Genomic DNA, 12,660 nt, shown 5'->3' with positions numbered 1-12,660 from the left:
CCGACAGGGTGCCGAAACGGGGTCTAGATTGGTTTTTCATGGCTATAGAGGCTTGCGGTGGAGGAACTTCTGATCTAGGGTTATTTTTGTTGGTTTCTCCATTTAAAGGATTTTTTGGCATTGATTTCACGCAAGATGGGCCTCGAGGTGAGCACAACCCACCAGGGTAAATCAAGCCCCTCTGGCGCACCCTAATGGGTTGTGCCCTCCTCGTGGCTCTTATGGTCCTTCGACAAAGCTTCTAGTGCATGTTTTGTTCCAAAAAAATCGACAAAAAGTTTCGTTGCATTTGGAGAACTTTTATTTCTGCACAAAAATACAACACCAAGTTAGTTCTGCTGAAAACAACGTCAGTCCAGGTTAGTTCCATGCAAATCATACCAAAACCATATAAAATTGTTGTAAATAAGGCATGCATACTTCATAAATTATAGATACGTTGGAGATGTATCAGCATTCCCAAGCTTAATTACTACTCGTCCTCGAGTAGGTAAAGGATAAAAGAAATAATTTATGAAGTGTGAATGCTAGCAAAGTGCATAAAATTGATCAATGATAATTTCAGTCACTTTTCCAATCATCATAACAGTAAATCTTTATCATAAAACTTGTCATGTTAAAGTAGCAACCAATTCACATGTTAAGGTTCAAACAATGAATTCTCTTGAAACTCAACAACCTATATTCTTAGTCACCAAACAATTGCAATTCAACTGATTCAACAGAGTCTAAGTAAGAGCTCCACATACTCAATCATCATATAGTCTTCTATGATTGCTAGTACTCAAAGCATATTCTTAGAACAAATGGCATCCATCGAACACACAGAAAGATAGAGGCTTAATGTTTCGCCTCCCAACTCATTTATCATAGAGATAATTGTCAACAATAATAATTCATGATCAAATATATTTGACTGGTCATATGTGCCTAGATATTTGCCCACCACATGATGCTTGCTAACTAGAGAATAATTGAGTTTGAAATGAGCATGCATACTATTAACTCTTGCATAAAAGTAAATACTGAAAAGTAAGAGATATGCCCTTCGCAGAGGGAACCGGAGGTTGTAATGTGCTTTTTATTTTTGGATGCCCAAGCTCTTAATGCAAAGGAACGTCACATTATATTGCCCCTTATGATAGCAACCTTCATTATGCCGTCTGTCAATTTTATTACTTTGCCATCACAAGTTCATACAACGCTCAATTTTCCCTTACAATAAAAGATCAAACATATTTAGGAGCATTTTTTATTGCTTTATGCACCGATGACAACTTACTTAAAGGATCTTATTCAATCCATAGGTAGGTATGGTAGACACTCATGGCAAGAAACTGGGTTTAAGTGTTTTCGGATGCACAAGTACTTCCTCTACTTAGTACGAATTTTTGGCTAGAAAAAGATCCTAAGCAAACACCACATGTTGGAGGATCCATAACAATATAACTTCTATGCAAATATACCCAAACATAACTCATTATGTTGTATTCCTTGTCCAACTTCAATTAATTTTCTAAAGCTTGAATATAATTAATGGATATTCACAATCATAGAAGGTGTCGAAGATAATATATTTGTATGTGAAAGTTCTCTTCCTTATACTAATCATTCATGAATTGCTTATATGACCAACATTGTGATTGTCAAGCTTCAAAAGATTTCACTTCCTAAACCCAATGTGAAGCATCTACTAGTCATGATATGAACATATAATTTCAACTTCATGATATTCAGTTCATTCAACAATTTACTCATAGGATATATGTGAAGCACAAGAGTAAGTGACAAACTACTCCAAAAAGATATAAGTTAAGATCAAGTGAATTGTTAAGTAAATGGGTAGCTATTTGATTACTCTCTCTTATTTAGAAACTTCTAGATCTAAGTATTTTATTAAAACAGCAAGCAAATCAATATAAAATGACATTCTAGGAATAGCACAACTCATGTGGAGAGGCAAAAAGATAGGCTCAACCGATACTAGCGGATAATTCTTGATGAAGAAAGGTGGGATGCCTACCGGGGCATCCCAAGCTTAGATGCTTGAGACTTCTTGAAATGTTATCTTGGGATGCCTTGGGCATCCCCAAGCTTGATCTTGTGTGTCTCCTTAATTCCTTTTATGTCCTGGTTTTCCTAAATCTCAAAAACTTCATCCACACAAAACTCAACAAGAACTCGTGAGATAAGTTAGTATAAATCAATGCAAAACCTTATCATTCTGTACTATAGCAAATAACTAAAATTATTATTCAACATTGCATACTGAATGCCTATGCATACTTAAACTCCAATCCTGAAATAGAATCATTAAATAGACAAACATATGCAAACAATGCAAACATAACAGCAATCTGTCTAAACAAGACAGTCTATAAAGGATGCAAGGATATTCATATTTATGTAACTCCAAAAATTCTGAAAAATTATCACACTGTAGGAAATATATCATAGCACAATGTGTAAAAATTTCAAGATTTTATCATGTTCTGACTTTCCAGAATAATTCAGACAATGATAGAAAACTTCCCGTTTTCAAACAACAACATGTAGACTTGCAAAATAAGCATGGTAAAGGCAATCCTTGACATTTTTATTGAAATGAAAGATGCAAAACATTATTATAAATAGAAGAAAGAAAATACAAATAAAATGAAATGATGCTCCAACCAAAACACATATCATGTGACAAATAAAAATATAGCTCTAAATGAGGTTACTGATAATGTTGAAGACGGAAGAGGGGGTGTGTTCTGGGGCATCCCCAAGTTTAGTTGCTTAGATCTTCCTTGAATATTAACTTGCGGTGCCTTGGGCATACCCAAGCTTAGGGTCTTGCCACTCCTTATTCTCCTCATATCGATATCTCACCCAAACTTGCAAACTTCAATCACACAAAACTTAACGGAACTTCGTGAGATAGGTTAGTATGATAAAGAGCAAACCATTCACTTTGGTACTATCAAAGACAAGATTCATAATTGTTCGCACACAATTTTGATGGTACCTTATTATTTCCCCGATATATATTGAGCAATATAAGCCATAGAAACTAGGAAACAAGCAGACTATGTATTGAAAACAGAATCTGTCAAAAATAGAACAGTCTATAATGATCTGGACAACGGCCATACTTATGCTACTCCAAAAATTCTGAAAAATTAGGACAACGTAGGTAAATTTTGTATCAACCGTCTGTAAAAAAATCAAGAATTTATCACGTTCCAGTAGAGCAGATCAATTCTGTTACTGGGCACAAAAGTTTTTGTTTTTGCACAGAATCAAGTCAACTATCATCCACACTATCCCAAAGGCTTTACTTGGTACTTTATTGAAAGAAAAGCTATAAAACATGATTACTACAGTATCTTAATCATGTGAACACACAAAATAGTAGGAAAATGTGTTGGGTTGTCTCCCAACAAGCGCTTTTCTTTAATGCCTTTTAGCTAGGCATAACAATTTCAATGATGCTCACATAAAAGATAAGAATTGAAACACAAAGAGAGCATCATGAAGCATATGACTAGCACATTTAAGTCTAACCCACTTCATATGCAAAGGAATCTTTTGAGCAAACAATTTATGGGAACAAGAATCAACTAGAATAGGAAGGTAAAACAAGCAAAACTTCAAGATATTCAACACATAGAGAGGAAACTTGATATTATTGCAATACGTACAAGCATATGTTCCTCTCTCATAATAATTTTCAGTAGCATCATGAATGAATTGAACAATATAACTATCACATAAAGCATTCTTTTCATGATCCACAAGCATAGAAATTTTATTACTCTCCACATAAGCAAATTTATTGTGATGAATAGTGGTGGGAGCAAACTCAACAAAATAACTATGATGAGATATTTGATTTACATAATAAATTTGAGCATTAAAATGATGATGACATGTTTCATGACTATCATTATTCTTTATATCATCAGTGTCATCACAATAATCATCATAGATAGCAACTTCGTTCTCATAATAATCAATTGAAATCTCTTCTGAAATAGTGGATTCGCCATTAAATAAAGTCATGACCTATCCAAATCCACTTTCATCAATATAATCATCATAAATAGGAGGCATGCAATCATCATAATAAATTTTCCCATAAAAACTTGGGGGACTAAAAGTATCATGTTCATCAAACATAGCAACCTCAAGCTTATGGCTTTGCATATCGTTAGCATCATGGATATTCAAAGAGTTCATACCAACAACATTGCAGTCATGCTCATCATTCAAATTTTTTTTGTCAAACATTTTATAGAATTCTTCTTCTATCAATTGAGCACAATTTTCCTTTCCATCATTTTCATGAAAAACATTATAAATATGAATAATATGATGCACACTCAATTCCATTTTTTTTGTAGTTTTCTTTTTATAAACCAAACTAGTGATAAAACAAGAAACTGAAAGATTCAATTGCAAGATCTAAAGATATACCTTGAAGCACTCACCTCCCCGGCAATAGTGCCAGAAAAGAGCTTTATGTCTACTACGCAACTTTATTCTTGTAGACTCGTGTTGGGCCTCCAAGAACAGAGTTTTGTAGGACAGTAGCAATTTTCCCTCAAGTGAATGACCTAAGGTTTATCAATCCGTGGGAGGCGTAGGATGAAGATGGTCTCTCTCAAACAACCCTGCAACCAAATAATAAGAAGTCTCTTGTGTCCCCAACACACCAAATACAATGGTAAATTGTATAGGTGCACTAGTTCGGCGAAGAGATGGTGACACAAGTGTAGTAATGATAGTAGATATTGATTTTTTTTAATAGGAACAAAAAACCAGCAAGGTAGCAATTGATAAAACGGAGCCCAAACAGTATTTCAATGCTTGAAAATGAGGCCTAGGGTCTGTACTTTCACTAGTGCAATCTCTCAACAATGCTAATATAACTGGATCATATAACCATCCCTCAACGTGCGATGAAGAATCACTCCAAAGTTCTTATCTAGCGGAGAGCATAAGAAGAAATAGTTTGTAGGGTACGAAACCACCTCAAATCTATTCTTTCCAATCAATCTATCCTAGAGTTCATACTAAAATAACATCAAGTTATTCTTTTCGATCGGTCTAACCAAGAGTTCGTACTAAAATAACACCATATGATACACATCAACCAACTCTAATGTCACCTAGATACTCCAATGTCACCACGAGTATCCATGAGTTGATTATACGATATGCATCAAACAATTTCAGATTTATAATACTCAATCCAACACAAAGAACCTCAAGGAGTGCCCCAAGATTTCTGCCAGAGAAACAAAGACGAGAACGTGCATCAACCCCTATGCATAGATTACCCAAATGTCACCTCGGGAATCCACGAGTTGAGTGCCAAAACACATATCAAGTGAAGCAATATGATGCCCATAAAAGTATTCTCAAATCCATAGAAGTATTCAATCTGATAAAACAAAATCTCAAAGGGAAAACTCAATTCATCACAACAAGATAGCGAGGGGAAAACACCATATGATCCAACTATATTAATAAAGCCCGCGATACATCAAGATCGTGCCATCTCAAGAACACGAGAGAGAGAGACAGAGATTAAACACATAGCTACTAGTACAAACCCTCAACCCAGAGGGTGGACTACTCCCTCCTCATCGATGATGATTTTCCCCACCGGTGATGATGAAAATGGCCATAGGGATGATGAAGATGGCCACCGGTGATGATTTCCCCCACCGGCAGGGTGCCGGAACAGGGTCTAGATTGGTTTTTCATGGCTACAGAGGCTTGCGGTGGTGGAACTTCTGATCTATGGTTATCTATGATGGTTTCTCTGTTTATAGGATTTTTGGGCGTTGGTTTCATGCGAAAATGGGCCTCAAGGTGAGCACAACCCACCAGGGCAAGCCATGCCCCTCTGGCGTGCCTTGATGGGTTGTGCCCTCCTCGTGGCTCTTCTGGCCCTCCCACAAAGCTTCTAGTGCCTCTTTTGTTCCAAAAAATCGTCAAAAAGTTTCATTGCATTTGGAGAACTCTTATTTCTGCACAAAAAACAACACCATGGTAGTTCTGCTGAAAACAGCGTCAGTCCGGGTTAGTTCCATCCAAATCATACCAAAACCATATAAAATTGTGGTAAATATGGCATGAATACTTCATAAGTTATAGATACGTTGGAGACGTATCAACTAACACCAGAGAGAACGGCACTTCGGATAATGCGGACAACCTTGGCGACCCCAGTGCCGATGAACAACCATAAGACAACCACGAAGAGCATGAGGACCAGCTCAATCTTGAAGACCTCAATGACTCCAAAGATAGTAACTAACTCCCCTTTTCCGAAGAGGAGGTCAGTTTGGGTGATGAAGATTTCATCGTCCCCGAAGACCCGCTGGACCAAGAGCGATTCAAATGGCAGCTCATTACCACCGCTCGTAGCCTAAAGAAACAGCGGCAAAATATAAAGGGCGAACAGGATACCCTCAAAGACAGATGGACTAAAGTCCTAGCTACCGAAGAGGAGTGCGGCCATGAATGATAGACCAAGAGCTACCCAAAGTGAAGACTACTGCCGCAATTCGATGACGAGGCCACAGAGCTGGCACACTTAGGCAAAACAGCCGAACCCCCCCCCCCCCCCCTCGAGGACGGGACAGGACAACTGATAAAGCCAAACAGACTCCCGCTCCACCTTGCCATCAAGGCAAGGAGCCATTACAGCCAGGTTATGAGTATGACCTACGACATGACCTGGACACTCGGGCGGGTCTGACAAGGTCCATTTACAGACCCAGATATAATCCTCCTGTTAGACGGGACGGATACCAAGCTTGGCTAGACCGAAATGACAAACCTCGGGAACAGCAATGAGTCTGGATGACAGACGATCTCCAACGCGATGTAGCTTGAATCGGGGGTGCCGCTCATCCTCTGTGTTTCACCGATAGGGCGATGCAGCACCAACTCCCGGAAGGATTCAATCTTGTAAACACTGAGCCATATGACGGGGCAACAGATCCGGCCGTATGGATTGAAGACTTTCTACTGCACATTCATATGGCACGAGGAGACGATCTCCATGCCATCAAGTATTTACCGCTAAAGCTCAAGGGTCCAGGTAGACACTGGTTAAATAGCCTCCCCGAAGACTCCAAGGATGTTGGTAAGAGCTTAAGGATGCCTTCCGAGATAACTTTTAGGGCACTTATGTCCGGCCTCCGGACGCCGATGACCTGAGCCAAGTAATCCAACAGCCCGGAGAGTCAGCCCAGCAATTTTGGAATCGGTTTTTGACCAAGAAAAACCAGATCGTCGATTGTCCAGACGCCGAAGCTATAGCTACTATCGGTGTCAAAACCGGCGGATCTCGGGTAGGGGGTCCCGAACTGTGCATCTAAGCGGATGGTAACAGGAGACAAGGGACACGATATTTTTACCAAGGTTCGGGCCCTCTCGATGGAGGTAAAACCCTACTCCTGCTTGATTGATATTGATGATATGGGTAGTACAAGAGTAGATCTACCACGAGATCAGAGAGGCTAAACCCTAGAAGCTAGCCTATGGTATGATTGTTGTTCGTCCTACGGACTAAAACCCTCCGGTTTATATAGGCACCGAAGAGGGTTAGGGTTACACAGAGTCGGTTACAATGGTAGGAGATCTACATATCCGTATCGCCAAGCTTGCCTTCCACGCCAAGGAAAGTCCCATCCGGACACGGGACGAAGTCTTCAATCTTGTATCTTCATAGTCCAGGAGTCCGGCCAAAGGTGATAGTTCGGCTATCCGGACACCCCCTAATCCGGGACTCCCTCAGTAGCCCCCGAACCAGGCTTCAATGACGACGAGTCCGGCGCGTAGATTGTCTTCGGCATTGCAAGGCGGGTTCTTCTCCAAATCCTGTGTACCTGTTGAATAGCGTCCGGCTCCTTATAAATATTGCGCTCCTCGGCTTCCACGCCCAATAATGGCCATCTTCCACGTGTTGAACGAATGCGAAAAGCCAGGGTATTTTTACTTTTACCCCCTAGCTGCGCAAATGAGCTGCCTATAAAAGAGACGAGGATCTAGATCCGAATCACACCATCCCCCCTTCGCGAGCATTCATCGGAGCGCATCTGACAGAAATCCATTCCATCATGGACAGTCGACGCGGCTCCTCCTCTCGCCCTTCCAGCCCTCGGCCTGGAGATTGGGAGAGATGCTCCGTCCCGCACAGCGAGCTAGTGGCGCTCCAAACCAAGGGATTTCTTCCCCCAGCCTTCATGGTTCCGGTTCGAGCCGGACTCGCCACCTATAAGGGCGGAAAGCAAGCGGAGAGCGTCCCCAGTCCCTCCAAAGGAGAGCGGGTATGCCTTGTCCCTTATTTGATAAGAGGGCTCGGATTTCCAATTCATCCGTTTCTCCGGGGGCTCCTGGAGTTCTACGGCCTCCAGTTGCACAACCTTACGCCTGCGTCCATTTTGCATATTGCGGGCTTCGTGGCCCTTTGCGAGCTGTTTTTGGGCATCGAGGCTCATTTTGCGCTGTGGAAGAAGCTGTTCTGCCTTGTGCCCCGTTCTCAAGAGGGGTCAATATATCAAGTGGGCGGAGCCGAACTATGGCGCATCGCCGGGACCGGATATCTATCCGGAACCCCGAAGAAGGCGTCCGAAGACTGGCCTTCGGAATGGTTTTATATAGAAGATGTCCCCCTGCCGGACCCTGTTCGGGTCGGCCTCCCTGAGTTCAATGATGCTCCTTTGAAGAAACGCCTAAGCTGGCGTCCACGGAGTCCTCAGAAGGAAAATGACAGGGACGTCCTTTACCTGATGAGCCGAATTAGGTTGTTAGCTCATTTCGGACTGACCATGATTGAGGTCATGGCCACATGCATTATGCGGGGGGTGCAGCCGCTCCAGTATAGAGGCCGCCCCATGTGGGATTTCAACGGGGAGGACGATGCCACCCGCTACGGCCGTAAGGGGTCGGGATCGGTCACCGATCTGATGAAGATCTTATCCGCACTGTACAAGGGAGAAGAGGAGGAATTTCTCTGTGTCAATGCGCCGAACGGATTTTCTATGAACAATCCTCCAAGCTGGGTAAGCGGATATTTCTTTTTGCCCATCCGATCCATATTCCCGTAGTCAAGTATCTTATTTTGTGATTTCAACGTAGGAACTGCGCTAGGCCGTAAAGGATATGAACAGCCTGCCTCCACAACCCGAGGATCCGGAACGGTTCCTCGATCCGGCCTCTCAAGAGGATCCGGACATATCGGTGGAGCTGATTGATGGGGTATTTCACCAACTGAGCATCGATAATGCCTTGGTCGCCATTACGGCCGATTACCCTGGAATACTTCCAGCCTCGCAGGTAACTGAGACCGAAGTCCCAATACTTTGAAAATGACCCATCCGTGCTTATTTTTGATCACCGTATACCAATGGTGTTTCGCAGGGGAAGTCCTTGAGGCGGAAGGCAAAGCCTGCGACGGCTAGTCAACAAAGGACAGCAAGGCCCAACAGGCTGAAAAGAAGTGCGGTCCAGATTGAAACGCCGGTGCGACAGTATGGCGTGTCATCTTACTCCCAAGTTTTATTCCCGGGAGGCATACTAACGCTCATGCTATTTTCAGGAAGAAGAGCGCTCGCCGGACTATATCCGGAGAGGTTGCCAATCAATCCTCCGCTCACCAGGCTCCAAAGCGAGGTCCAGAAGTGGAGGCGAACACGAGGCGTGCGTCGGACGCTCCTCCGACATAGGATGCCGACAGGTTATCTGCCACCAATTCCGAGGTGGAGAGTGCCATGAATCACAGGCATCGCCGGACAGTTCTTCATGACGCATGTTTCTCCCCAGAGGCATTGAACGCCTTTAATTCGGGAGATGCGCACCTTCATGCCACTCAAAATGGTCTAGCCAGAGCCACGGAGCAGTATGTAAAAGACATACGGGTGAGAAAATTTGACAGTTATATATGCCAGTAGCCCCCGAGACTTGAAATAGTTAGAATGACTGATTTAAGGATCATTTATTGTGCAGGATCTTACAGAAAAGAATGCCCAACTGTCCCAGGAGCTAGAGGAGTGCAAAGCCCAACTTGAGGCCGCACTAGCCGCGGCGAAGGAAGCCAAAGAGACCCCTCTGGTAATATATGCTTCAAAATATAAGTAATTTGTGAAGTGTGGCATGTGTATAAGTCTGAAAATAATATTGCAGATGGCACCAGGATAGATCCGGACAAGCAACCTCTCTTGCGCCGATTAAAGGCCAGCGAGAATGTGCTTACAAGGGTGAGGCAAGAGAAAAATATTCTCCAAGATGCCAACACCCAGCTGGGTGAGGAAATAAAGGATGTTCGTGCCCAGCTGTCTGACTCCGTTAAGGAGAATCGGCGGCTTCGACGCGGCATTTTTAGTAAGTGCTTGAACGAACTTTGAAAAAGAGTTCGGCGAGGAAGTGGACTAATAGAGCTATGTCTGTAGGTATGCTCACAGGCCGTCCTGCAGAGGAAATGCCCGGTTCTACAGGTGACCTTCTTACCGAGCTCTTGCAACTGCACGAACGAGTTCGGCAAGTGATGAAAGACGTCGCCCAGGCCTTGTGGCCATCTGTCTCCCTGCCCGAAGGCCTTGGAGAGCTTGCAGAGAGGCTTCAGGGAGCGCGGCGGTGCTTCTGATTATGGAAGATATCGGCCTGCCGTCAAGGCGCCAGGGAGGCCTGGGCCATGGTGAAGACGCGGTACACGAAGGCTGACCCAAACCACATGGCCGAGGTCGGACCTGCGGGGCCCGATGGGAAGGAGATCCCTGTGAGCTTAGTGTACGGCCAAGTAGAGTTGACCGCAAAGTATTCCCAGCAGGACTGTAAACTAGACAGCCTATTAGATGGCATTGAAGAGGAATACAATCAGTCGAATTGACTATGTAATTTAAGATGACATGTAAAATGCCTTCTAGCCGGATTGTAGATCGTTTGTCATAGCGGACCTTTTCGCTTCAACCTCGGGACCCAATAGTCCGGAGTGTGTCCGAATACCCTCGCGGTTATATAAGAACCGGGGCATGCGTGGAGACCAGGCGTAGGGGTCATTAGTGCTTTATCAGACAAGTGCCCAACTAGTTATGTTATATTACATGGTTAGTAAGAAACATCTTCCAGGGAGAATAGTTCCGTTAGGGGTTCCTTTCCCTGGGAGGCATGCCCTAAAGTGCATGTCCAGACTGCGAAAAAAGCAGAAAAACATCTGTGGGCAGATAAATAAATAGGTAAGAAATCGTCTTTTAGTTCACCGACCGAATATTCCCTTAAGAACGCTAGCTTTCGGCTTCACCCAGTCTGAGGTACACATCCGGCTGACCCAGCAGTAACAATCGCAAAGGTGCTCCCTTTACCACCTAGCCGAACAATCGGGAACGTAGGGGTAAGCACAGGAGCCAGGCAACCCAGCTTGGCCAAAACTTAAGTCATATCGATGCATATGATGGTGAATAAAAGATACATGCGGAAGTGTGACACATGTGTTGGGCATGAAGCCCGTATAAATAAGCTTCTGTTAAAGAAGCCCCCAGGTATGATGAGCACGGATAGCGTGTCAAGTGTGTGCGAACAATGCGCAAACAAGCCTTCAGAGGCTATAAGAGAAAAGGAGGGAGAAGGAGAGAAACAGAAGACAGCTAATATCTAAAATATAGACAGAGGAAGGAGACAAACTCAGAATCCGGCGCTAGGCATAGAATCTTCGGAGACGGGCTGCGTTCCATGGGTTCGGCTCGAGTCGGTTATCCGATGCATCTCGCACACGGTATGCTCCGCCGGTCAGGACTTGGTCGATGATAAAGGGACCTTCCCATTTGGGCTTGAGTTTGTCCTTTTTCTTGTCCGGCGGGCGTAGAACTAACTCGCCAACATTGTAAGTTTTGGCTCGTACTTCTCTGCTTTGATATCTTCGAGCTTGCTGTTGATAGAATGTGGAACGGGATTTTGCCACATCACGCTCCTCCTCCAAGGCGTCCAAACTGTCCTGCCGATCGAGCTCGGCTTCTCTTTCTTCGTACATGCGCATGCGAGGTGAGTCATGAATTATATCGCAGGGCAAAACTACCTTTGCACCGTATACCATAAAGAATGGTGTAAATCCGGTGGTGCGATTCGGAGTGGTCCGCAGCCCCCAGAGTACAGAGTTGATCTCCTCTACCCAGTGCGTGTTAGATTCCTTGAGGGACCGCACTAATCTGGGTTTGATGCCGCTCATGATTAGACCATTTGCTCGCTCGACTTGACCGTTAGTTTGAGGGTGATAGACTGAAGCATAGTCGAGCTTGATGCCCATGTTTTTGCACCAGAGTTTGACCTCGTCGGCCGTAAAGTTCGTGTCGTTATCAGTGATGATGCTATGGGGGACACCGTAACAGTGTACAACCCCTGATATGAAGTCTATCACCGGTCCGGATTCGGCCGTCTTAACAGGTTTGGCCTCTATCCATTTGGTGAATTTATCCACCATGACCAGTAGGTATTTTTGCTTGTGGGTTCCTCCTTTAAGGGGTCCAACCATGTCAAGCCCCCAGACCGCGAAGGGCTAGGTCATGGGTATAGTTTTGAGGGCGATGGGTGGCATGTGGCTTTGATTAGCAAAGAGTTGGCAACCGACGCATCGTTGGACTAAGTCCTGAGCATCTGCCCGGGCCG

Source organism: Triticum aestivum, chromosome 1B (assembly GCF_018294505.1).
Source record: "Triticum aestivum cultivar Chinese Spring chromosome 1B, IWGSC CS RefSeq v2.1, whole genome shotgun sequence".
Lineage (NCBI taxonomy): Eukaryota > Viridiplantae > Streptophyta > Magnoliopsida > Poales > Poaceae > Triticum > Triticum aestivum.
This window is presented reverse-complemented; position numbering follows the sequence as displayed.